Here is a 23,558-nt window from a genome sequence, read left to right on the forward strand (position 1 = left end):
AAGCCTAACTTAAACTCTTTGACACACACATCAAAACCTAGGCTGATTGCACCAACACTAAGGACTATTATCCCTTGCCACATATCGATTAAGTGATTGACTCAACCTCTAGTTGCAAGCTGATATGCATATTGGATGGGCATCAATGCTACCATCAAGTTCCGCTGGCCAAAGAGGACTAGGAAAATGCTAGCTTCATTACTACTGAAGGAAGTTATTGTTACAATGTTATGTCGTTCAAATTAAAGAATGCAGGAGCTACTTACCAATGACTTATGAAACTTACCAATGACTTATGAAGCAGATTGGACGGAACATGTTGGTCTACCTGGATGATATTTTGATTAAGTCCCTTCGAGAGGTCAATTTGTGCATTGACATAGATGAAACTTGTCGAATATGAACATTAAGGGAGTATGGACTTAATCTCAATCCCAGTAAATATTTATTTGGAGCTAAAAGCGAGCGTTTCTAGGCTACATAGTGACAGAGTGAGGGATCAAGGCTAATCTAAGCAAGGTGCAGGCTCTCCAAGACATGGCTCCCCCACGTAGTCTGAAGAAAGCACAACGATTAACCGAGTGGATCACAACGGTGTCTCGCTTCATAGCAAGATTGGTTGATTGGAGCTTACCCTTCTTTAAGATACTCTGTTGGGCGATCAAATTTCAATGAGATGTCGAGTGTGACAAAGCTCTGGAGGAGCAAAAGAATTACCTTTCCACTTTACCTGTACTTGCTAAGCCAATAGTGGGTGAGCCCTTGTAGGTGTACTTGTCTGCCAATGAGAGTGTAGTCGGCTCAATGTTAGTGTGGCAAAAGGGGAAGGAACAACAACCTATGTACTTCTTGAATCATTTATTGAAGGATACTGAATGTTGCTACACCGCTCTTGAGAAGTTTCATATTAGCTAGTCCTAGATGCTCAGAGGTTACGTCCTTATTTTCTCTCACACCCAATCATTGTGTTGACTAGCATCTTGGGTTGAGTGCTCATCAACCCGGAAGCTTTGGGGAGATTAATCAAATGGACCACGAAGCTTAGTGAGTATGATATATAGTATCAATCCAGAGAGGCCATCAAAGCTCAAGCATTAACTGATTTCATGACTGAGATACAAAGTCCAGAGTCAGAAGATATCTGGAAAATATATGTGGATGAATTGTCCACCCAATAAGGTAGTGGATTGGGAATTCTTATGATATCACATAGAGAGGACAAATACAATTGTCCGTTTGATTAGCTTACCGAGTTACCAATAATAAAACAGAGTATGAGACACTGATAGTCAGCCTGTAGACCGCAAGGCATGTGGGAGCCGCTCGGGTCCTAATTTACTTGGATTCTTAGTTAGCGGTTCAACAGTTATCAAGTAAGTTAGAAATTAATAATGAACGACTCAAGTTATATGCGGAGGCATTTGAGAAGTTGAAAGCGGAGTTTCAAGAGGTAATCTTACAGAAGATCCCCCCAGAAAAGAACCAGAAGGTAGATAAATTAGTCAAATTAGCTAGTTCCCTAATCCTGTGGACTCTGAATAAGCCTGTGGAGTAAACACTGTTGATAGCTCTCATTGAAAGGTAATTCGATCTGGAATTACATAGCGACTGGAGGGTGTCGTTAATTCCGTTCCTTCGACAAGGAATTTTACCACTTGATTAGGAGCAGGCGTGAATGATCTGTTGGACCCTGTGGTTGTTTTGATGTGATCAACCAAGTTAGTTAGGTCCTGTTTGTTGTTGATCTCTATGTTTAAGTGTGCAGGAGCTTAGGAGTGCAAGAAGTCGAGCGGAAGACACAGCTAGCGAGAATGACGGCACGAGAGGGAGTCGACGAGTTTGGTGCGTCCGAAGGACGAGAGAGCTGAGGAAGAGTACATCGGTGGGCGAGAAGAACGTGCGCGACATTTGAGGGACGTAAAACCGGGATGGAAGACTGCTGGAGAAGAAGGCTGAAAATTGGGTTTGGGTGAGCCCTATTTCGATTGGTCGAAATCATCCAAGCAAACGGAGCTTCAGAAGTTAATGCAAAGGAGAAAGCGAGCTGGAAATGTAGCTCAAGGAACCTTCATCAAGATTGGAGGTGCCTCCACCTTTGAGGCACCTCAATCAAGCATTGGAGGCGCCTCAAATCTTTGAGGCACCTTCAAGCTTGTTTGAGGCGCCTTAGCCCGGGTCAACTCGACCGTTTGTGCGCGGATATAACTTTATCCGCTTGACTTGGTTGGAGGTGCCTTGAATCTTATTGGAGGCGCCTTGGACCCTCGGGATAGACTTTCTAGGAGCTATATAGAGGCCCCTGGAGCTAGGAAATAAACATTCATTCAAGCATTCAACTCTGTAATCAATTCCTAGCAACTAGTGGGTGTTCTAAGTGTAAAGAGGCTTCTCCGCCTACAGTGAAGGAGACTCTGCTAGTGGAGCTGTTCAACCGCCTTGGATTAACAACTATCTTGATTGTAACCAAATCAATTTCTGGTCTCCCTTTTATTTCTGCTTTTAATTTTATTATTGTTGCTGTAATTTTTGAGTTGAAAGTCTTGAGGAGGGTATAGTTTTATTTTTCAGGTAATTCACCTCCCTCTTACCGGCCCCGCTGCACCAACATGATCAAGAAGAGAGCCGGTTAGTTTACATTGGTTGGGGATCACTTATATAAGAAGATTTTTTCTCGCCCCTTGCTTAAGTGCATCAGACCGAATGATGTGCAGTACATTCTACAAGAAGTTCATTAGGATTCATGTGGAAGCCATTCAGGTGGTCGGCTGTTGTTCGAAAGATTTTGCTGGCTGGGTACTTTTGGCCCACTCTGCAAGTGGACTTGGCTCGACTGATATCAACTTGCATATCATGTCAAAAACATCAAAATATTGCGCACCACCTTACAGAACTATTGAAGAACTCGATTATTTTTTGCTTGTTTGATCAGTGGGGTATGAATATTGTAAGACCTTTCTCGATGGCGCTTGCTCAGAAAAGATTCCTTTTAATGGTTGTAAATTACTTTTCTAAGTGGGTGGAAGCTAAGCTGTTCGTGAAGATAACAGAGCGGATGATCATCAAATTTCTCTAGTAGAACATCATATGTCATTTCAGGATTCCATACAAACTCGTCTCAGATAACGGAAGACAGTTCCAGAGTCAGAAGGTCCAAGAATGGTGCTCAAGTTATGGCTTATCCCTAAAATAATGATTAGGTAGGGATCACTAATAAGGAAATCATTAAAGAACTCAAAACTAAGCTTGATTATGTCGGAGGAAGTTGGGTCGAGGAATTGCCTAGTGTGTTGTTGACTTACCACACTATCCCACGAAAAGCAACAAGTATAACCTCTTTTAATCTTGTTTATGGAGGAGAAGTAGTCATCCCAGTAGAAGTGGGTGTGGAATATGATCTGAAGCAATAATATAACGAGGACAATGTCTGTTGACACCTCATGGAGCTCGATCTAATAGACGAAGTCAGAGATACTCACCAGAGAATATTCCATTCCTCTGACATATACACGCAATGGAACTTTTCTTTGCCTAGAGAAAGGTTGTTGTACATCCTCCATCACCTAACAAGATTCTGACACTCAACATTCTCTGACGCCTCATTATTATGCAGGTTATAAGAGACAGTATAAAAAAAGAGTCCTCTATGCTATCCAAGTACACACACACATATCCATAGTACTATTCTACTGTTCATCTTCTTCCCTATTTTCAGTCGGTTCTGACTTAAGCGTTGGAGTGCTTGCACCAAGGACTCATTCCCTGGCCCAATGATGTTCCCCACTCATGAGCCAGGCTCCCAGCACAAATCTGATCAACCCAAAAGGTCGGTCGAACATACGCGATCCAGATCTCCATTTCTCAAAGACCAGACTCCCAGCATAAACCTGGTCAGACACAGAGCCAGTCGAACTCAAGGGACTCAACTCCCTACCCTGTGCATGTCTCTTAGTGTATAGCTAGCCGAATATAGAGTCGTCAAACCTAAGGGACTCAGCTCCCTACCCTGTGAATATCTCTCAGTATATAGCCGGTCGGACTTAAGGGACTCAACTTCCCATTTTTCTAATCCAAGGTTCTCAGTACAAACCCAGTCGGCTAAGCCAATCGGACTCTCTCTAGGGGACAACATTGTCAGAGAATCGTAACAACCTGTCAGAGAATAATGACTACTCACCAGAGAATATTCCATTCCTCTGATATATACACGTAATGAAACCTTCCTCTACCTAGAGGAAGGTTGTTGTACATCCTCTATCACTTGACAAGTTTTGGCACCCGACATTCTCTGTCGCCTTATTATTGTGGAGGTTACAAGAGGCAGTATAAAAAGGGTGTTCTCTCTGCTGGCCAGGTACGTGTACACATGCATCCATACTATTTTTCTATTATTCATCTTCTTCTCCATTTTTGGTTGGTTCTAACTTGAGCGTCGAGTGTCTACGCCAGAGATCCCCTCCCTGGCTCGGTGACTAACGTTTTCTTCTCCTAGTTCCTATTTTTGTCGTGTAGGTTCTTCCGCGTCATTAGGATTTTCGGCGTCGTACAGTCAACTTCAGAGTTACCTAGCCATTGTGTCATCTCTCTCACTTTCAAATAGGATCAGGTCATTTCCATTGCCTGGAGAAAGAAGCAGTTAAATTGCTTGAACAAATTCTAAACCAAGTAACAGCATTATGAATACAACATTGATATATGCTTCAAAGTTGACAACGATTGCTAATCACCTTCAAATTAGTTAGTTTTTAAGTGATAAAGTAGAATAATCTAACAACTTATATACTCTCATCTCTAAGATAGAGAAGCATAATCAAAAAGGAAAAGCATGGTTTTGTTTAGTTAATCTAAGAGCATAGAGTAATATAGAAAAGCAATCATATAACCCATAAGCACGCTAGAAATTCTCAGGAAGATTTACAAATAAAAATCACAAACACTAACTAGATTGATATTGAAAGGAAAAACATGTAAATAGAAGGCTTGAAGTTTAAAACATAGAGAATTAAGAAAACAAACTAAATTTTTTAATTGCAGATATATTTGGACATGGAAAGTCATGAAATGTTCTAATAGTTTTTTCAATTTAGTATATTGATCAGGGTTAAGCGACAACAAAGCAAAGAAAAGACAAGCTGCAAGTAAGATAGAGACAAGCTGCTGCAACATGAGATATCTTGCGTCCTTTGGTGAAATTCTTATCTAGCACCAACTAAGAAATGAGAATGTGAGACTAAATTGCTTTCCATGTATGGCAACCAAGCTATAAAAATACCTGATAGAAATCATGAGCAATGTTGATTAAAGAATCTCCACCGCTAATGCTCAGGCCACTTACCATATAGCTAATCTCATCTCTTTCTGAACAAATAAGGGGCAAAGGGAAAAAAAATGATATTCCCACAAAATTAAAATTCAAATAAAAATTTCTTAAACTATAGGGCAAGAAAAGTTGGAGCAAAAGTGATAGGAACATGATTTTAAACTTTATAATCATAAGAAATTTTAGTCTTAAATGCATTAAGCAAAATAACAAATTAAGTGTAGAGATATGTAACAGTTATATGCAAAGCATACTTGGCAGTTTTTTTTTTATCAAGAATCGACTAATTTAGCTACAAGACTTGTGTTATATCCAGAATTTCTCTATTCCCTTATTGATTTTGAAAAGGTTTACTTGGAAGAAATTTGATCATCAATGTTTCTCCACAACAAGTAACTAGTAATTCAAATGGGAGCATTGATCTACTTGCATATTTTAAATGAATTATCATAGACAATAAACCATCAAAAGAGTAGCTAAATCTATACTATCACAAACACCAGAAGTCTAACAAGAAAAAATGTCTTTTAGAATCTAGAGCAGGGATTGAAACAATACCCTGGGTCACAATTTTTCTAGTTAAACCAGTCAAAAATATCTGATACAACACTACTTAAACAGGAACTGAATGGACTCTCATTCTAGGTTTATTAGTTGGACTTGCCGATCTACGGTTTAAAATAACAATAACTAAAAAAAACACAACAGACAAAACCAAACATAAGAAGACCAAATGATACAACACAAAACATTATCAGACAAGTCCTAAATCACACACCTTGCAAAAGGCCAAGTTCTGCCAAGTGATAACAGAAACTAAAAAGATCACAATAGGATGTGACTTCAAAATTATTACAAAAGTTTTTTACTAACTGAAACACGAAGCATAATCATGGAATTCCATCACAAATACAACACCCAAATTTGTACAAATGATCAAATTACATATCCTAGATTACAAAAGGTTAAGATTTTTTTCCTATGTGAATGTACCTTTCTTTAAAGTTCTTTCATATGATGCAGATAATTCATGTTGCAAAATCTTCAAAAGATTACCAGTTAGTTGACTCTGGAAAAAAAGAAAAGAAAAGAAGTATATTAAAAAAAAGTCTAGGGGAAAAAATGAATTCAAGTTACTTAAAGGTTCCATGGCCAATGCTATCCTTCGCAAAAGTGGAACCAATGTCGTAAATCTTGATCGAGAATCCTTCCACATAAAAGAAATTTAATGGAATACAATAAGAAGAGGTTATCCTTCAAATCCTATTCAAAAATTGTCAACATAAACAAATAAACTTGTGCATTTCCATAATACAGAACAACTCACACATAACCGTTGTCAGGACACCTATAGATGGCGCATTCCTCGCAATAACGACTACACCAACTCATTGTCAATGACTTAAATCAACCTACAAAGGATCAGTAAAAAGAAGCAAATTAAGAATATAAAAGAACATAACAAAACAAACACAAACAACAATTGGCATGCCCCAAGTGAACCCTCTTCCCCTACCTGGGAATGATCACTCCATTGGTAAGACAATTCCATCAATATGATCCTCAAACGGAAAGAGAGGGAGAGGAGACCTTACTTGGGTGGCGACTGAGGCAATGAAGTGCGGTAAAGAGTGGCGGCGACGACTGACGGGATTTATATTTTATATATTTAAAATATAATACATCTGTTATATACAATTATATAGCAATTACATGAGAGTTTTAAAATTACAGTCACATTGAGAATGAAAACGACATCATAAATCGAAAATACAACATAATAGTCAATAATTAATAGCGGTTAATAACAACATATACTTAATATACAATAACTAATGAACATGAATAAAAATTTACAGGAGCAAAAACAACAAGATTTCACGAGGGATAGATATTGTTGAATTCGGAGCGCAGCGGAGTACAGTTATTTAAAATCAGATTTTTATTTTTAAATCATACATCTCTTTGTGATACATATAATTTTAAATAAAATAAAATGAAATAAAAAACACCTCGTAGTCCTCGATAGAGTAAATGATATCACAAATAAATGAGAGCCCCACGTGAGACTCCTCTAGCGGTATCTATGTACACTAGATTACGAACTTGACACAATCCCTTAGGTGCTAACTTCTTGGATCGATAAATCTTTTGGAAACACTACCAATTGTAAGATCGTTGCGCTAGAGAGAGGTGAATAACGCTCATGACTTTCACTTTCATTTAAAAACTCGAGAGAAAACTAGCAGAGGAAGAAAAGAATAACAATAAACCACACGGTAACACAACTAAGATTTACTTGGTTCGGAGCCTGTGACGACTCCTACTCTAAGTTCCGCACTCGCTGAGTGTTTTCGATGGGCAATCACTAATCAATCGTAAAAAATTATAATATGATTTAAGTACATGTAAATTCCAATGAAAGCAATATCAATAACTTGTAGAATCAAATCTTTAGTGCATCGTCGTCGGAGCAACTTTCGGGTGTCGTAGAGGCTTTACCGCAGTAGCGCGTAGAAGTGGAAGATGCTTAGAATGTTGTTCTAGCCCACTTCGGGCGCCTAGAACCTCCCCTAGGAGCCCCCACAGGGTTGACATAGCGTGCTCTCATCGAAACTTGATTTGCAAAAATTATCCATCTCCGAGTGTCTGGACCACCCCTGGGTGTTCGGGCCTTGACGTAGCTCTACCAATCAATGTGCTCCAGTTGTTCGATCAGATCGAATTTTGGTTGTCTGGGCGCCTGGAGCAACTCCGAGCGCTCGGACCAGCTTCAGGCCCCAGGACCACCATTGTTTTCAAACTTCAATTTCCTGCAAAATAAGGTTATTCCAGGTAAATAATATATGAAGAATGACAAGATTTGACAGCCTTCGGGCTATCCGATCCTAACTTTGAGTTTCACAGAAACTCTAAGTCGGACCGACGCCTATTGTTCCCTCTTCGGGGAGCGTGTCCTCACCTACTCCTCTTAGGAGAAATTACTTTTTATCAGATTGGTCCTCCAGATCGTTTGGACTTTTGCTCAGTGTCCGAGACTTTTGGATTTCATGCTGGATGTCCGCTCCATAACCCATCCAGTCTTCCATCTGGTGTCTGTGACTCCCAGGGTTTTCACCTATAGCCCTCAACTCTAGGATTTCACCCAAAGTCCTCAATCCGCCAAGACTTCGCCCAGTCCTCTGGACCAAGACTTCATTGCCTAACCGCAGCTAGGACTTTCCTTTACCTAAGATTACTTAAGACTTTCCTATATACTTAGTTTAACTTGTTAGACAACAAGACAACTTAACTTTAAATCCTTTGACATAATGAAAACTTAAGTTCGATCGTCTGATGCTTTTTGCACCAACATCGATCTCTTTTGATGGAAGAAAGCAAAGAAGAAGTCTTCAAGGGAGAAGTGGAGGGAGAGAGTTCATTCAAGAATCTTTCCAAGGATGACTACTTATAGCCTCCAAGGAAGATGAAGAGGTATGATTTTTCAAATTCTCCATTAATCATCATGATGGTGACTATTCAAATTCTCCATTAATCATCATGATTGTGACTATTTGAATTCTCCATTAATTATCATAATTATGGCTATTCGAATTCTCCATTCTCTTTTTTAGATCAAATAAATCCATATTTGATCTTAATATGTTCAGCTTCCTATATTTCAAAATTAACTAATAATCTAATAATTCTAATTCAGAAATAGTAAAATTGATTAATTTTAATATCCACTAAAATAATCCATTATAGATAATGCTCATGTCTACGTGATATGTGACCCTCTAGGTTTTATATATGAAAGTAGTGTAAATCCATACATAGACTAAGGTAACCGTTTAGCAAGAATTTTAAATCACCCAACGTGATAAAATTAATATTAGTCATAAACTATAAACCACCATGAACTGATTACTGTGTAATTTAATCTCTTCATCTAAGTCTACATCCCAATTAATTTAGTACATTATTATGCATCATTATTAAATTAAATTTTTTATTTGATTTTTAAGATATAATAGATTCCTCTTGAATGATAAATGATTCCTCTCATGGCCATGGATTTCAAGTCAATAATATCTATATCAAGCGGTCAAAATGTTAATTCCTAATCTAAGAGAGCGATAAATCATCTATTGATTCAATACTATTCTCTCTACGTTTTGTTATACACCTAACAACCGTATTAATTATAATTCAATTAAAGACTACTTTTAACGACGTCAAAGTGCATAACTCCACACATAGAATAAATGAAAGTCTCAAGTCAAAAGATCATTTACACTCGTTCATAAGAGTAATGACCAATGATGCTTAATATGTGATATCCTCTTAAGCGGGTCATGTCCAATGTGTTGGTCCACTGGCGGCTGGCTAGAGGGGGGTGAACAACCCTACACAAAAATAAAAGAAACAAAAACCTTTCTCGAACTTTACAGCTTTATTAAACTAATACTTGTATAAAAAGTAATTAACAAATTGATTGGAAAGAAAGAAGAGGCACAGAGAGGTTACTGTTGGAGCAATCCCAATGGTCCATGCGACCATGTGTTTTGGTGTTTGGGCAAATGGTTTAAGTTAGGTTCACCCTTGTATTTGATATGTGTATTTGAGTTGTGCAGGTTTGCAGGATACACATGTGACTCAGGTTGATGGCTTCGGGTCCGGTGAAGGATGGAGCATCTAAGGGACCGTGGATAAGGTAGCGAGGACAAGGGCCGAGGGAAGCGACTTCGAGGCATACGCGAAGGATGGCATTGGGGACGAGCCGCGAGCTTGAATGCATCCGAGGGACGAGAGCCAAAGGAAGTAGGCTTAAAGGCAAGAGGTTAAAGCTGCAAATAAAGCGCAAATGAGTCATAAGGGTGAGGGTACGAGTGCATGAGAGATTGCACTCGGAGTAAAATCCTAGTTTTAGGGTTTTACTGTAGCGCTACTGTAGCAGTACTGTAACAGTCGACTGCATGTTTTAGCAGTCGACTGGGGCAGTCGACTAGCAGTGAATAGAATGTCTCTGTTCACTCGGTTAGTGTGGAATCGAGCCGTTAGGATGTAACAGTCGAATTTCCACAGAGGACAGTCGACTGCATGTTTTAGCAGTCGACTGGTAGGCGGGGTTTTTCAACCCGTGGCCTATATAACCAAGCCTTGAAAGCTTGGTTAAGGTTGACGAAATAGAGGTGGTTAACCCCTATTAGTAGTCTACCTGTGCCCTAGCTTGTAAGAAGTTCTTGTGAGAGTTGTGGTGAGGTTTCTCCACCCACAAGGAGCTACGTGAGCTAGCCGGAGGTCTTCCGGGGAGTAATCCACTGACGGATAGGGATCGTCCACCTTACGGACACGCCGTGGAGTAGGAGCTTTATCTCCGAACCACGTAAATGATTGTGTAGCTTGGTTTGCATTCTTTCCTTTAGTATTTAGCTTTCTACTTGCTTTGTTTGCATTTCCGCTTGCGCACTAATGTTGTAGAAAGAAGCAAGTATTTGGGGGCGTCGTCTATCCAACCCCCCTTCAAGTCGGTCGTCTGATCCCCAACAAGTGGTATCAGAGCCAAGGGCGCACTTCACCGGACTAACTGCCGAGAAGAGCAACGCATAAGAAGATGGCCGGGTTGATTGTCCCTCCAAAGTTTGAAGGAGGAAGCCTTGGGGACATCACCTATTGGATGATGAAGATGGAGATCTTCTTCAAAACGGATTGGGACACCATGATGGTGGTAAAGGAGCCATTCAAAGTCCCAAAGGACAAGAAAGGAAAGAAGTTCCGAACACGACATTGGATGGAGGAGCAAACCTCACGATCGGAGGCAAACTCAAAGGTAATAGCAATTTTAATTGATTTATTGCCTCCTAATGTGATAAGTGGTGTAGGTAAATATGAGAACACCCATGAATTGTGGAGCAAAGTGAAGAAATTACCATGGGAGGAATTTTTGCCTACACAAGAAGAAGAAGAAAAATTCGAAGAAAAAGATGAAGTGGTCCAAGAGGAGAAGAAGGACCAATCGGATGTGGAGACCAATTCAACATCAAAAGAAGAAGAACCCAAGGAGATGGGTTTAATTGCTCAAGTTGAGAAGGAGCAAATGGAAGTTGAGTCATGCTCAACATCTGAGGAGGAAAATGAAGATGAGGCATTATCTACATCCTCAAGAATTGAAGAAAATTCCAAGGCAAGTGAAGAAGAAGAAGAGGTCTTGGAAGTGGTCAATCTAGCAAGCACCTCCACCGAAGTGAAGTCAAAGGACCACATAATTTGCTTCGGGTGCAATGAAAAGGGACACTACAAAAGTAGATGTCCTATGGGTAAGAAGAAGGTATCTCCTAAACTCAATTCAATTTATTTTGAATCTAATTTGAGTTGTAGGAAGAAGAAGGAGAAAAAGCACATAGTGTGCTTCACGTGTGGTGAGCGGGGTCATTACCACACCAAATGCCCAAAGAAGAAAGAGATCAAAAAGTTGGCACATTTGAAGAAGGATGAGAAGAAGTGGAGGAAGAATGGAGGCTCATGTCAAGGGGGAGCTCCAAAGGTAAAGGGTAAGGTAAAACCAAGTTTAAATTTGAAATCAAATTTAAATTCCTCCATGCATGCTAGGAATAATTGTTATTATTTATCCATGCAAAATTTTGGATTTAGATATCATGATAGGAATAGGGTTAATGTAGATCAAAACCCTAGGAAATCTATGCATGAAAAATCTAGAAACAATAGATCTAGGGAGACCCAAGGCATTAATCCCAAGACGGGGAGACACATGCCTAGGAAGGGTAGGTCTAGGAATGTCCAATTTGGACAAATTAACTCTAGGGTTAGAAACCTAGAGAAGGAGAATCAAGCTTTAAGGGGAAAGCTTGATAAGTTAGAACAATTCCTTAAGAGATTCAATGTTGGATCTAAGGAATTAAGGATGATGTTGGGTAGCCAAAGACCCAACAATGATAGATCGGGCTTGGGATACCGATCTAGTCCCTCCAAGGCTAATGAGAGATCATATGCTAGGGTGGCAAATGATCATGGCAAGGGAGAGTCCTCCAAAGCTAAGGGAAAGTCTTATGCTAGGATGACATATGACTATGGCAAGGAGAAACTAATAAATGGCAAGGGAAAGTCATTTAATGGTAAGAAGAAATTAACCAAGGGCAAGGTGTCCAAGGTTAAGAAAGTTACGTTTGTAGGCCAAGTGTCACCCGGGGTGGACCGATGTGGCCTAGCCATTGTGGATGAGTCACCTAGGGAGGTGGCTAAGGCAAAGAGCTCTAGGGGGAGCTCTAAGAGTCAATTTGGGACACATGGCCAATGGATCTCAGGTGGATTTTACTTGGGAGTTTAGGTTGGGTCATGGATTGTGTCAAGTGGTTTAGAGACGGACTTGAGTCTCAAACCTAGGGAATTGGCACACATGGATTGTGTTTCATGCTTGGAGATATGACATTGGGGTCATATAGCATGATAATTGGTTTTGGATGTATAGATGCCATATAAACAAATGCTAGGGATGCATTGTGGATTAATATGGGCAAATACATCAAGAGGAAGCCAAAACTAGGACTTTAGGTCAAGGATAAATCGAACCATTTAGCTAGTTTTGAGTTTGTGTCAATCTTGTGATTGGTGATAGATACATTTTTGAATGTATTTTTCTCAAGTAGACATGGGTAAAACAGACATCTCCACAAAATTTGGGGATTTTTGGAGGTCTGTGGAATTATTGGTGTATTTCTGAAATTGGGTCAGAAATGTTGAAAAAAGCTGAAAAACTGTGCCAGTCGACTACTAGTTTTAGCAGTCGACTGCACCAGTCGACTGCTAAAGGTTGCAGTTGACTGGCAGGGAACAGAAGTATTCTGTTCGCTCAACTAGTGGTGACCAGTCGACTGGTACTTCTTGCAGTCGACTGATACCAGTCTGAAATTGCCTTCAGCACTGAATTTTGACCAAGTCAACTCATACAAGTGTATGAAATCCATGGGGGATAAACACACGAGTTTAGGGTCAATTAGAATGCCAAGTTTTCAACAATTGAGATATTGTTGGAGGACTTTTTAGATGTTAGGCAAAGGGGGAGAAGTAAGGTTTAGTTGGGAAAACCTGAAAGTGCTTTTGCGTAGGGGGAGCCTTGGGATAGGTTCTTAAAAAGCCTGTTGTGAAAATCCTAGCTCATTGGGGAGCATAGGTGTAGGGGGAGCCTTGGGATAGGTTCAAATGCATGTTGCATTGTTTTTTTTCATACGGTGGTTGCCAAGTGTGTAACCTTGGCAACGTAAGTCCATTCGGCGCTGTAAGTCCAAGTGTGTAACCTTGGCATCGTAAGTCCATTCGGCGGAATAAGTCCAAGTGTGTAGCCTTGGCATCGTAAGTCCATTGTATGTATTAGCATGTTTATTTGCTATTTGTTTTCCCTAATTTAAACGTATTGCCAAACACCAAAAAGAGGGAGATTGTTGGAGCAATCCCAATGGTCCGTGCGACCATGTGTTTTGGTGTTTGGGCAAAGGGTTTAAGTTAGGTTCACCCTTGTATTTGATATGTGTATTTGAGTTGTGCAAGTTTGCAGGATACACATGTGACTCAGGTTGATGGCTTCGGGTCCGGTGAAGGATGGAGCATCTGAGGGACCGTGGACAAGGTAGCGAGGACAAGGGCCGAGGGAAGCGACTTTGAGGCATACGCGAAGGATGACATTGGGGACGAGCCGCGAGCTTGAATGCATCCGAGGGACGAGAGCCAAAGGAAGTAGGCTTAAAGGCAAGAGGTTAAAGCTGCAAATGAAGCGTCAAATGAGTCATAAGGGTGAGGGTACGAGTGCATGAGAGATTGTACTCGGAGTAAAATCCTAGTTTTAGGGTTTTACTATAGCAGTACTGTAGCGCTACTGTTGCAGTCGACTGCATGTTTTAGCAGTCGACTGGTGCAGTCGATTGGGGCAGTCGACTAGCAGCGAATAGAATGTCTCTGTTCGCTCGGTTAGTGTGGAATCGAGTCGTTGGGATGTAACGGTCGAATTTCCACAGAGGACAGTCGACTGCATGTTTTAGCAGTCGACTGGTAGGCGTGGTTTTTCAACCCGTGGCCTATATAACCAAGCCTTGAAAGCTTGGTTAAGGTTGACGAAATAGAGGTGGTTAACCCCTATTAGTAGTCTACCTATGCCCTAGCTTGTAAGAAGTTCTTGTGAGAGTTGTGGTGAGGTTTCTCCACCCACAAGGAGCTACGTGAGCTAGCCGGAGGTCTTCCGGGGAGTAATCCACCGACGGATAGGGATCGTCCACCTTACGGACACGCTGTGGAGTAGGAGCTTTATCTCCGAACCACGTAAATGATCGTATAATTGGTTTGCATTCTTTCCTTTAGTATTTAGCTTTCTACTTGCTTTGTTTGCATTTCCGCTTGCGCACTAACGTTGTAGAAAGAAGCGAGTATTTGGGGCGTCGTCTATCTAACCCCCCTTCAAGCCGTCGGTTCGATCCCCAACAGTTACTTGGTTTGCAATCAGATGATTATTAATCCAAGACAGTTAAATCTCACTATCAAAGTCTCCTTCAGACAGAGAAGCCTCTTACAGCTCAAACAGTAGCAGAACAGACAAAGGAATTGTTTACAAGTGATTGTTTCTAAGCTATTGAGATCAAAACTGTATTTATAGTCTTGATCGGGGCGCCTGGAAGGGTTACAGGCGCCTGAAGGGGGATAAAATGTTATCCCCATCGCAACGGATCACATCACGTCATGTTTCGATAAAGTTTCTAGTCCGAGCGCCCGGACCGGGTCGACACAGATCCCTTAGGCAAGGCGCCCAAGGGGCGCCTGGATCCCAAAAGTCAACCCTGTGTTGACTTTTTGGTCAGGGTCTTCTACTTTGGTTCCGCTATCTTGGGAGTGGCTCTTCCGCTCCGGCTTTACTCGCTTGGGTGATTTCGGCCATCCGGAATAGGACTCACCCGAATCCTTTTCTGGCCTTCTTGAGTAATCTTTCACTCCGACTTCTCGTTCCTCAGAAATGTCGCTTGCCTCCTTCTAGTCCACTAGCGTATTCTTCTGTAGCACCTCGTCCCTTAGATGCACTAAGCCTATCGACTCTCTCTCTCGTGTCGTTCTTCTCGCTAGCTGCGTCTTTCGGTTGACTTCCTATGCTCCTAAATTCCTACACATTTAGACACAAGGGTTAAAACATAATAGAACCTAACTTGACTTTGTTGATCAAATCAAAACTACCATTGAGTACTTACAATCTCTTCCTTTTTGATGTGAGCAATCCCAAGTTAAGTTATAGTAAACCTTAAACAAATAACCGTTATAAAACTGCAAGTACATGATTTTTTTAAAAAATATTGTACCCTTCTTCTAAACTCAATCTCTAATTCTTCCCTTTTGATCACATTAAAATGAGGTAATCTGTGCAAATAATTGAAAATAAATTGAAATAAAGTCTAAGAGATAAAATATAGTGACTATCATAAAAACAAAATCAAGAAGTTTAAGTTTCAAAGATCTTGACTTATAAAAGAAATTATTTTTAATTGTTCAAATAATTTTGAGAATTTAAAAATTAGAGAAATAATTAAAAGTTGTGATAAAATTTTCAAGAAAGATTGAATTGATTTTAAGCAGTAATAAAATATTTTTTACAAAAGGTTGTATTAATAAATATTTAAAGATAGTTTTCAAACTCAAGGAAATTGTGAAAAAAAATTTGAAAATGAAATAGAGCATACATTTTTGTAGAAACATTATTTTTCAAATTTTGTAAAAAAAAATAATTTTTAACATTTAAAATATGAAAAAAATCATAGGAAAATAATACAACAGTAAAAAAAATAAAAAATATTTTCTTTAATCGATAATATGAGAAGATTTTCTAGAAAAATAAGATTTGCAAAAAAATACCTCTTTGAATCAATTTTAAATTGAAAAATATGATTTTTGTGTTGAAAAAAAATATAATGAATAGAAATTTTGAAAAGTTTTCTATAGATAAGAGATGAAATTATCTTTCTAAAAAAAACAATTCTAATTAATTTATAATAGAAATTATGAAAATAAATTTATTTGAAAAGATTAGACAATAAAAACTTTAATTCAGTTAAAAATTAGGGAATATGAAAAAAATTTAATTTAGGCATGATTTTAGTACCCAATATAAATTCCATCCAACAGGATTAATCAAAAATTTCTTAGGGATATTTTTTGATGATGATTTTCTAATTTAGCCATGATGATATCTAAATTTCCAATTTAGTCTATTATTATTTCAAGCTTGTTGAACATGTGAGCATCCAAGAATATTTATTTCTATTTTTAATTTTTTATTTTCCATTTTTATTTTGTCAAAATCCTCTAATCAACAAGACGTTGCTAAAATTTTTTTTAACTCATTATTTTCTTTTAATAATTTTTTGTTTTCTATTTCCAATTTGCAATAATTTTTCGACAATATTTTTATAAATTCAAACAATTTATTTGGAGGTAGAGATCGTACCTGACTTACCTTGTCGATCTCAGAATCTGATGCTTCCCCTGTAGAGCTGCTTTCTTCTGATGTTCCTCCCCTTTCATCAATGCTCATTTCGGACGAGCTTTCATTATCTTCAGGTAGGTATTCATCAATAAAAGTTGTTTTGGTAACTTTCTCGGTCTCGGATTCTTCTGAGGACCACTTAATGTCCATCAAGGATTTGGATTTGACTTCTTTTAGTTCTTCGAAGAGCTTCAAGAATTTTTCCTAGAGTTCTTTTGCACTTTTGTATTTACTGATTCTGTCAAGATCCTGAGTAGGCAAAACGCTCAGAAGATGGAACTCAGCCTTACCATTTGTCATAAAATCGTTGCGTCGCTTCTTAGTCCATCGATGCTCCTCAAGTTCTTTTCCTTCTTCGCATTTGGGCATATCAAAAATATACTTAATTGTTAGTAAAATATTGAAATCGGTTTTAAAGTATACCTCCATTCGACATCTCCAAAACACGAACTCCCCCTTGAATACTGTTGGGTAGATGCTAGCTCCGGCCATTTCTGATGTTTCGACTGGCGGTTAGTCCTTCTGAAGTGACCTTGCTCTTATACCAATTGTTGGTCCTCTGGCGGCCGCCTAGAGGGGGTGAATAGCTCTGCACAAAAATAAAAGAAACAAAAATTCTTCTCGAACTTTACAACTTTATTAAACTAACACTTGTATAAAAAATAATTAACAAACTGATTAGAAAGAAAGAAGAAGCACAAAGAGGTTACTTGGTTTGCAATCAGATGATTACTAATCCAAGGTAGTCAAAGCTCACTATCAAAATCTTCTTCAGACGGAGAAGCCTCTCAAACAGTAGTAGAACAGACAAAGAAATTGTTCACAAGTGATTGTTTCTAAGCTATTGGGATCAGGGATGTATTTATAGCCCTAATCGGGGCGCTTAGAAGGGTTTCAGGTGCCTGGAGGGGATAAAATTATATCCTCGTCGTAATAGATCGCGTCATGTTGCATTTCGATAAAGTTTCTAGTCTAGGTGCCCAGAAGGGTTTCGGGCGCCCGGACCGAATCGACACAGCCCCCCTGGGCGAGGTGCCCAAGGGGCGCCCAAGTGATCCGGGCGCTCAAACCAGGTTCAGGCACCCAGACCCAAAAGTCAACTCCCAATTGACTTTTCAGTCCAGGTCTTCCACTCCGATTCCACTCGCTTGGGTGTGGCTCTTCCGCTCTGGTTCCATTTGCTTGGATGATTTCGGTTATCCGAAATAGGGCTCACCCGGACCCATTTTCTGACCTTCTCGAACAACCTTACGCTCCGGCTTCTTATCCTTCGGAAACGTTGCGCGCCTTCTTCTCGTCCGCCAGCTTACTCTTTCGCAGCACCTCGTCCCTCGGACACACCGAGTTCGTCAACTCTCTCTCGTGTCGTCCTTCTCTCTCTAGCTACATTTTTCACTTGACTTTCTGTACTCCTAAGTTCCTGCACACTTAGACACAAGGGTTAAAATATAATAGAACCTAACTTGACTTAGTTGATCACATAAAAACTACCACGGGGTATTTACACAATGTGTCTCTAAACTTAAGGTACCCCGAGTACAACTTGGATATTCATCCCCCGATTTATCTCAACTTAATTACACTCAACGTTGATCTAAATATTCATGTCCCCTCTAGATATCTATTCGATCAAGAACTATTTTGAAATTAATATACTCATTAATTCATAAAATATTATCATTAATCATATACGTACAGAAAAATAAATAATTAATAATAAATACTTATCTTTATGAAATAATTATTCATAAAATATATAAAAATTATCTTAATATATAAGTGCACACACTAATAGAAATGTGAGCGACTACATGCAAAAAATTAAATAACGTATCACAATAAACTTTCGTAAGATTAGGTTTACATAATCCTTACATACTAGCCTTTACAATTCATTTAGAAAGAGGGAAAACAAACTAGCCCCAAATTAATAATGAATAGGACACAGCTGATGGTAGAAAACACGACAGTGGCAGCGGCGGCGTCTTCTCGGGAGACAGCTAACGACGACGGAGGAAGTGGCTTGGTGGCAACGGTAGAGACAGCCCACGTGCGAACATTGGTTAATTAGCCAATCAATTCCCAAACCATGATATCAATACCAAATGGAAACAAAATCTTACAGATTGACAACCAAAACTGTAAATCCGGCCAACTGAATCTTTACAATTCGACCAAATTCAATAGTATGTTATCGTTTTTTTAGTCCCACTTAGTAAAATTGATAATATCATGAACAGAAAAATTTCTATAAATATCTTGGATCGACAACATTAGAAAGTATACCTTTCTCGACCTTTTGATTAAAATCAAATATAGTATATATTCTTATCAGTTTAATATTTGATATAAAAAAATTAAATTAATTTTTTATGAGGGGCAATCTATTACATATGTAAAACGATGACTAATATATATTTAAAATTTTATTTATATTTATTTAATTATATATATAATAATTATGAACTTGATTTGTTAATAAACAAAATTCATATATATTTTATAAATAAAATTATTTATTAATTTATTTAAATTTTAATTATAAAAAAATAATATATGTGAATAATATTCATGAATAATTTTATAAATTTTTTATATTCTTTTTAAATTCAGTATTCATAATATGTAAAAATATAATAAATAAATAAAAATTTAGTGCAAATACACAAAAAAAAAACACCTTTTACAAACAACAAAACAATACTAATTTAATAAATCACATTTTTATCATTGAAACATTATATAAAATTGTAGTTGGTACTTTAATTCTTTTGTTCAATTTTAATATTTTTTCATAATTTAGATTATGTACAAATTGAAAATATTATTTACTGTCAATCTTAAAATAAAAATAATAATAATAATAATAATTTATATGTATTTGAAATTATAAAATTATATGGGTATTGTAACATCCTTTAAGGTATCTTAAATGAGTCTTTTTTTTTTTTTTTTTTTTTTTTTGTGTGTGGATGTCTCGAACATAGAAGCTCTTGAATATATTCATGAATTTCAAATTTATCAAAAGTACTCAGATAGTTCTTGAAATAGTTATCCACTAGTAAACATTAACTATTGGTCACCAAGTTACATAATTTATACTTCCTAAAGAAGACATCTAAATAATGTGGAATATGAGCTGGAAGGCTTTCAGTTGTACTACCTCTGTCCTGAACTTATCACTAGTCGAAACCTCTTGTCTCATGTATCTCATCTCTTGTAACAATCAGAACTATGAGTTTAAAACTTAGTACATTCAAACCATAATATGCATTAATCAATTCTTATAACCATGTATTCTAACAAGAACCTAAACTAACTAATTTTAACCCATATCTACTTACATTATATAAACATAACAAGAGCACAAACGTAAACATATATTTTACCAAGCATAATCGTGAACTTTCACACAACATAAATCAGTGCATAATTAAAGTATAAACATAAATATACTAGAGTATAATCATAAACATAATTAAAGCATAATTCTTAAACCTAACTAGAGCATACACATAAGCATAACTAAAGTACAAACATGTGCATAACTAAAACATAGTCGTGAGCATAATACATGCAAAGCATGACCATGAACAAACTACTTTCGGAACATAAACATGAACATAGTTACCCTAGAGCTTAGTTTCATATTATTGTTCACTAATGAAGTTGGTAGGGATCCGAACCTTGGAGCATAAACCCCTATCCATACGTACTATAACTAATATCTTTGGTGAGTTTCTTGGGCGTAGGTCCCCGGGACATGTCATACCCATAATGTAAGCTTCCCGGGCTTGAGTTCTCGGATCGAGGCTTGTAAGCTCCCCAGGCAAGGGTACCCAGATCGCGATTTGGTAAGCCCCTGGATCGTATTGATAAACTCCTCGGACTTTCCCAAATCATAACTTTATAAGCTCTCTAGGCATAGGTCCCCAGATCATAACTTGATAAGCTCCCCAAGCTTGTCCGGATCATAACTTAATAAGCTCCCCGAACATAGGTCCCCAGATCATAACTTGATAAGCTCCCCGGGCTTGCCGAAATTATAACTTGGTAAGCTCCCTGGGCATATGGACTTGATAAGTTCCTAGGGCGTAGGTCCCTAGATCATAACTTGATAAGCTCCCCAGACTTACTCGAATCATAATTTGATTAAAGTCATAATATCCTAAACCTAAACTTCAAAATTAACATAACATATATGGTTATCAAACATGGCTTTGTGCTTAGCATCCTAATCTTAAATTCGAAACTAATATGTATTATAAAGTTATCAAGAAATGATTGAATGCATAGCATCTTAACCTTAAATCCGAAATTATCATGCATTATAAAGTTATCAAAAGTATGATCAATGTCATAGCATATTAACCCTCAATCTGAAACTAGCCTATACTTCAAGGTTAATAAATATGATTACTTGCATTGTATGTTAAACTCTAAAATCCAAAGCTATCATGTCTTATAAAATTATCAAAAGTATGATTAATGTCATAGCATATTAAACCCAAAAATCCAAGACTAATCTATACTACAAGGTTAATAAATATGATTACTTGCTTAGCATGTTAAACGCTAAAATCTAAAACGATCATGTGTTATAAAGTTATCAAAAACATGATTAATGTCATAGCATATTAAACTCCAAAATCTGAAACATACAAAGTTATCATAAAAAATGAAAGAAACATAAGCATAACTAAACTAAATCTAAAACGATCATGTGTTATAAAGTTATCAAAAACATGATTAATGTCATAGCATATTAAACTCCAAAATCTGAAACATACAAAGTTATCATAATAAGAAGTAAAAAGAAACATAAGCATAACTAAACTAAATCTAAAAATCTATATATATTACAAGGCTATCAAAACATGGTTAAGGTCATAATATCCTAAAACTAGAATCCAAAACATTCAAGTTATCATAATAAGAAGTAAGAAGAAACATAAGCATAACTAAACCAAATCTAAAATCTACATATATTACAAGATTATCAAAATATGGTTAAGGTCATAATCTCTTAAACCTAATCGAAATTAACCTCTAACATATAAAGTTGTCATGATGAGAAGTAAGAAGGAACATAAACATAAACCTAAACTTATAACATGAAATTCTCACATATATCTTATAAAGTCTCATGATAAGAAGTAAGAAGAAACATAATCATAAACGAAATCCTAGAATCCGAAATTCACTTATATAACTTACAAAGTTATCATGATAAGAAATAAGAAGAAACATAAACATAAACCAAATCCTAGAATCCGAAATTCACTCATATAACTTATAAAGTTATCATGATAAGAAGTAAGAAGAAACATAAACATAAATCTAATCCAAAACTTAATTAATCTACCATGGTAGCTAAATATCGATAGCTTATATGAACAAATTAATACATGATATGAGATATAGAACATGCTTTTTATTTCCTGGTTACCAATCCTCTCCTTCTCCTCCTCTTAGAGCTTGAGTCGGCGGAAAAATCCAAGATGGGGAAGAACCTTAGGGTTGGCTAGGGTTTCAAGGTGGGAATTAGGGTTTGAGAGATAGTGAAAATCCAAGATATATATTATATAGGTTTTGTCATGACTAACCCTTACGTTGAATGTTTTATCCGCAATTACTAGATTTTTTTACAGGCTAAGCCATGTAAATTTTTATACATACTAAGTTATATCAATTTTAATACATGCTAAGTCATATAAATTTTTTATATATACTAAATCATATAAATTTTTATTATAAATATTTGGATATGTAATAAATTTTATACATATTTATGTTCAATCATTTTCTTTATTTAATTGATCAACCCAAAATGAGTCAAGTCATTCGTGAGCCGCTCGCGAACGGTTCGGTCAAAATTTGACTCGAGCTCGAAGTTGACTGAGCTCTAGCCAAACTTGAGCCAACTTGATTAGAAATTAAGTCAAACTCGAGCCTAATTATTACTGGCTCGGTGGTTTATCGAGTCAAATGAGTCAATAATAATATATATATATATATATATATATATATATATATATATATTTATTTATTTATATATTTTTATAGTATATAGTATATAGTATATAATATATAATATATTAATTTATTTATTAAAAATAATAAAAAAAATCAACCTCGACTCTACAAGCTCAAACGAGCTCGAGCTTGAGCCGGTATAAATTGAGTCGAGCCAAGCTCGAGCCTAGGCTGGCTTGAGCTCGGTTTGGCTCGTTTACAGTCCTGTCCCTAGATATGTTAATTCTATTTCGATATTTCTATTGTGGTATTCAAGTTTAACAACTAATACAAGATGCCATCAATATGTGTTATATGTTTTTAGTGAAGTAAAAAAATGGTGATTTTGTTACCCCGAGTGCTCTCATCGCTGGCCCCACGACGAGATGAAAAGAGTTAAATCACGTTCCCAATGATCTCCTAAGTGGGAGGATATTTAATCCTCAATTAATTTTGGGAGGCATGGTTGTGAGAAAGCATATCAATTCTATTGTGTTTCCACTTGTCATAATCTCAAAACACCTTCACATTTTGAACCCGTCAGATGCAATAACAGAAAGGAACAAAGCCTGTATGATCATCAAAGTAAAGGATCCAAAGTGACAATTGTACTCTGCCCAATGTGTTTCCTCTTGGATGGATGGAATATCGAAACGAAGTTTAAGTGCTGAATCTGAGGAATTGGAGACCAAAGTAATGCATGCTCACATGAAT

The 23,558-nt window shown here is 37.3% G+C and overlaps 1 pseudogene; it reads left to right on the forward strand.

Annotated features, from left to right (window-relative positions):
- Window positions 1-19,111: 19,111 nt before the first annotated feature.
- LOC122022195 lies at window positions 19,112-19,217 on the forward strand (annotated as a pseudogene).
- Window positions 19,218-23,558: the final 4,341 nt, after the last annotated feature.

The sequence above is a fragment of the Zingiber officinale genome, chromosome 9A (assembly GCF_018446385.1).
Source record: "Zingiber officinale cultivar Zhangliang chromosome 9A, Zo_v1.1, whole genome shotgun sequence".
Taxonomy (NCBI): domain Eukaryota; kingdom Viridiplantae; phylum Streptophyta; class Magnoliopsida; order Zingiberales; family Zingiberaceae; genus Zingiber; species Zingiber officinale.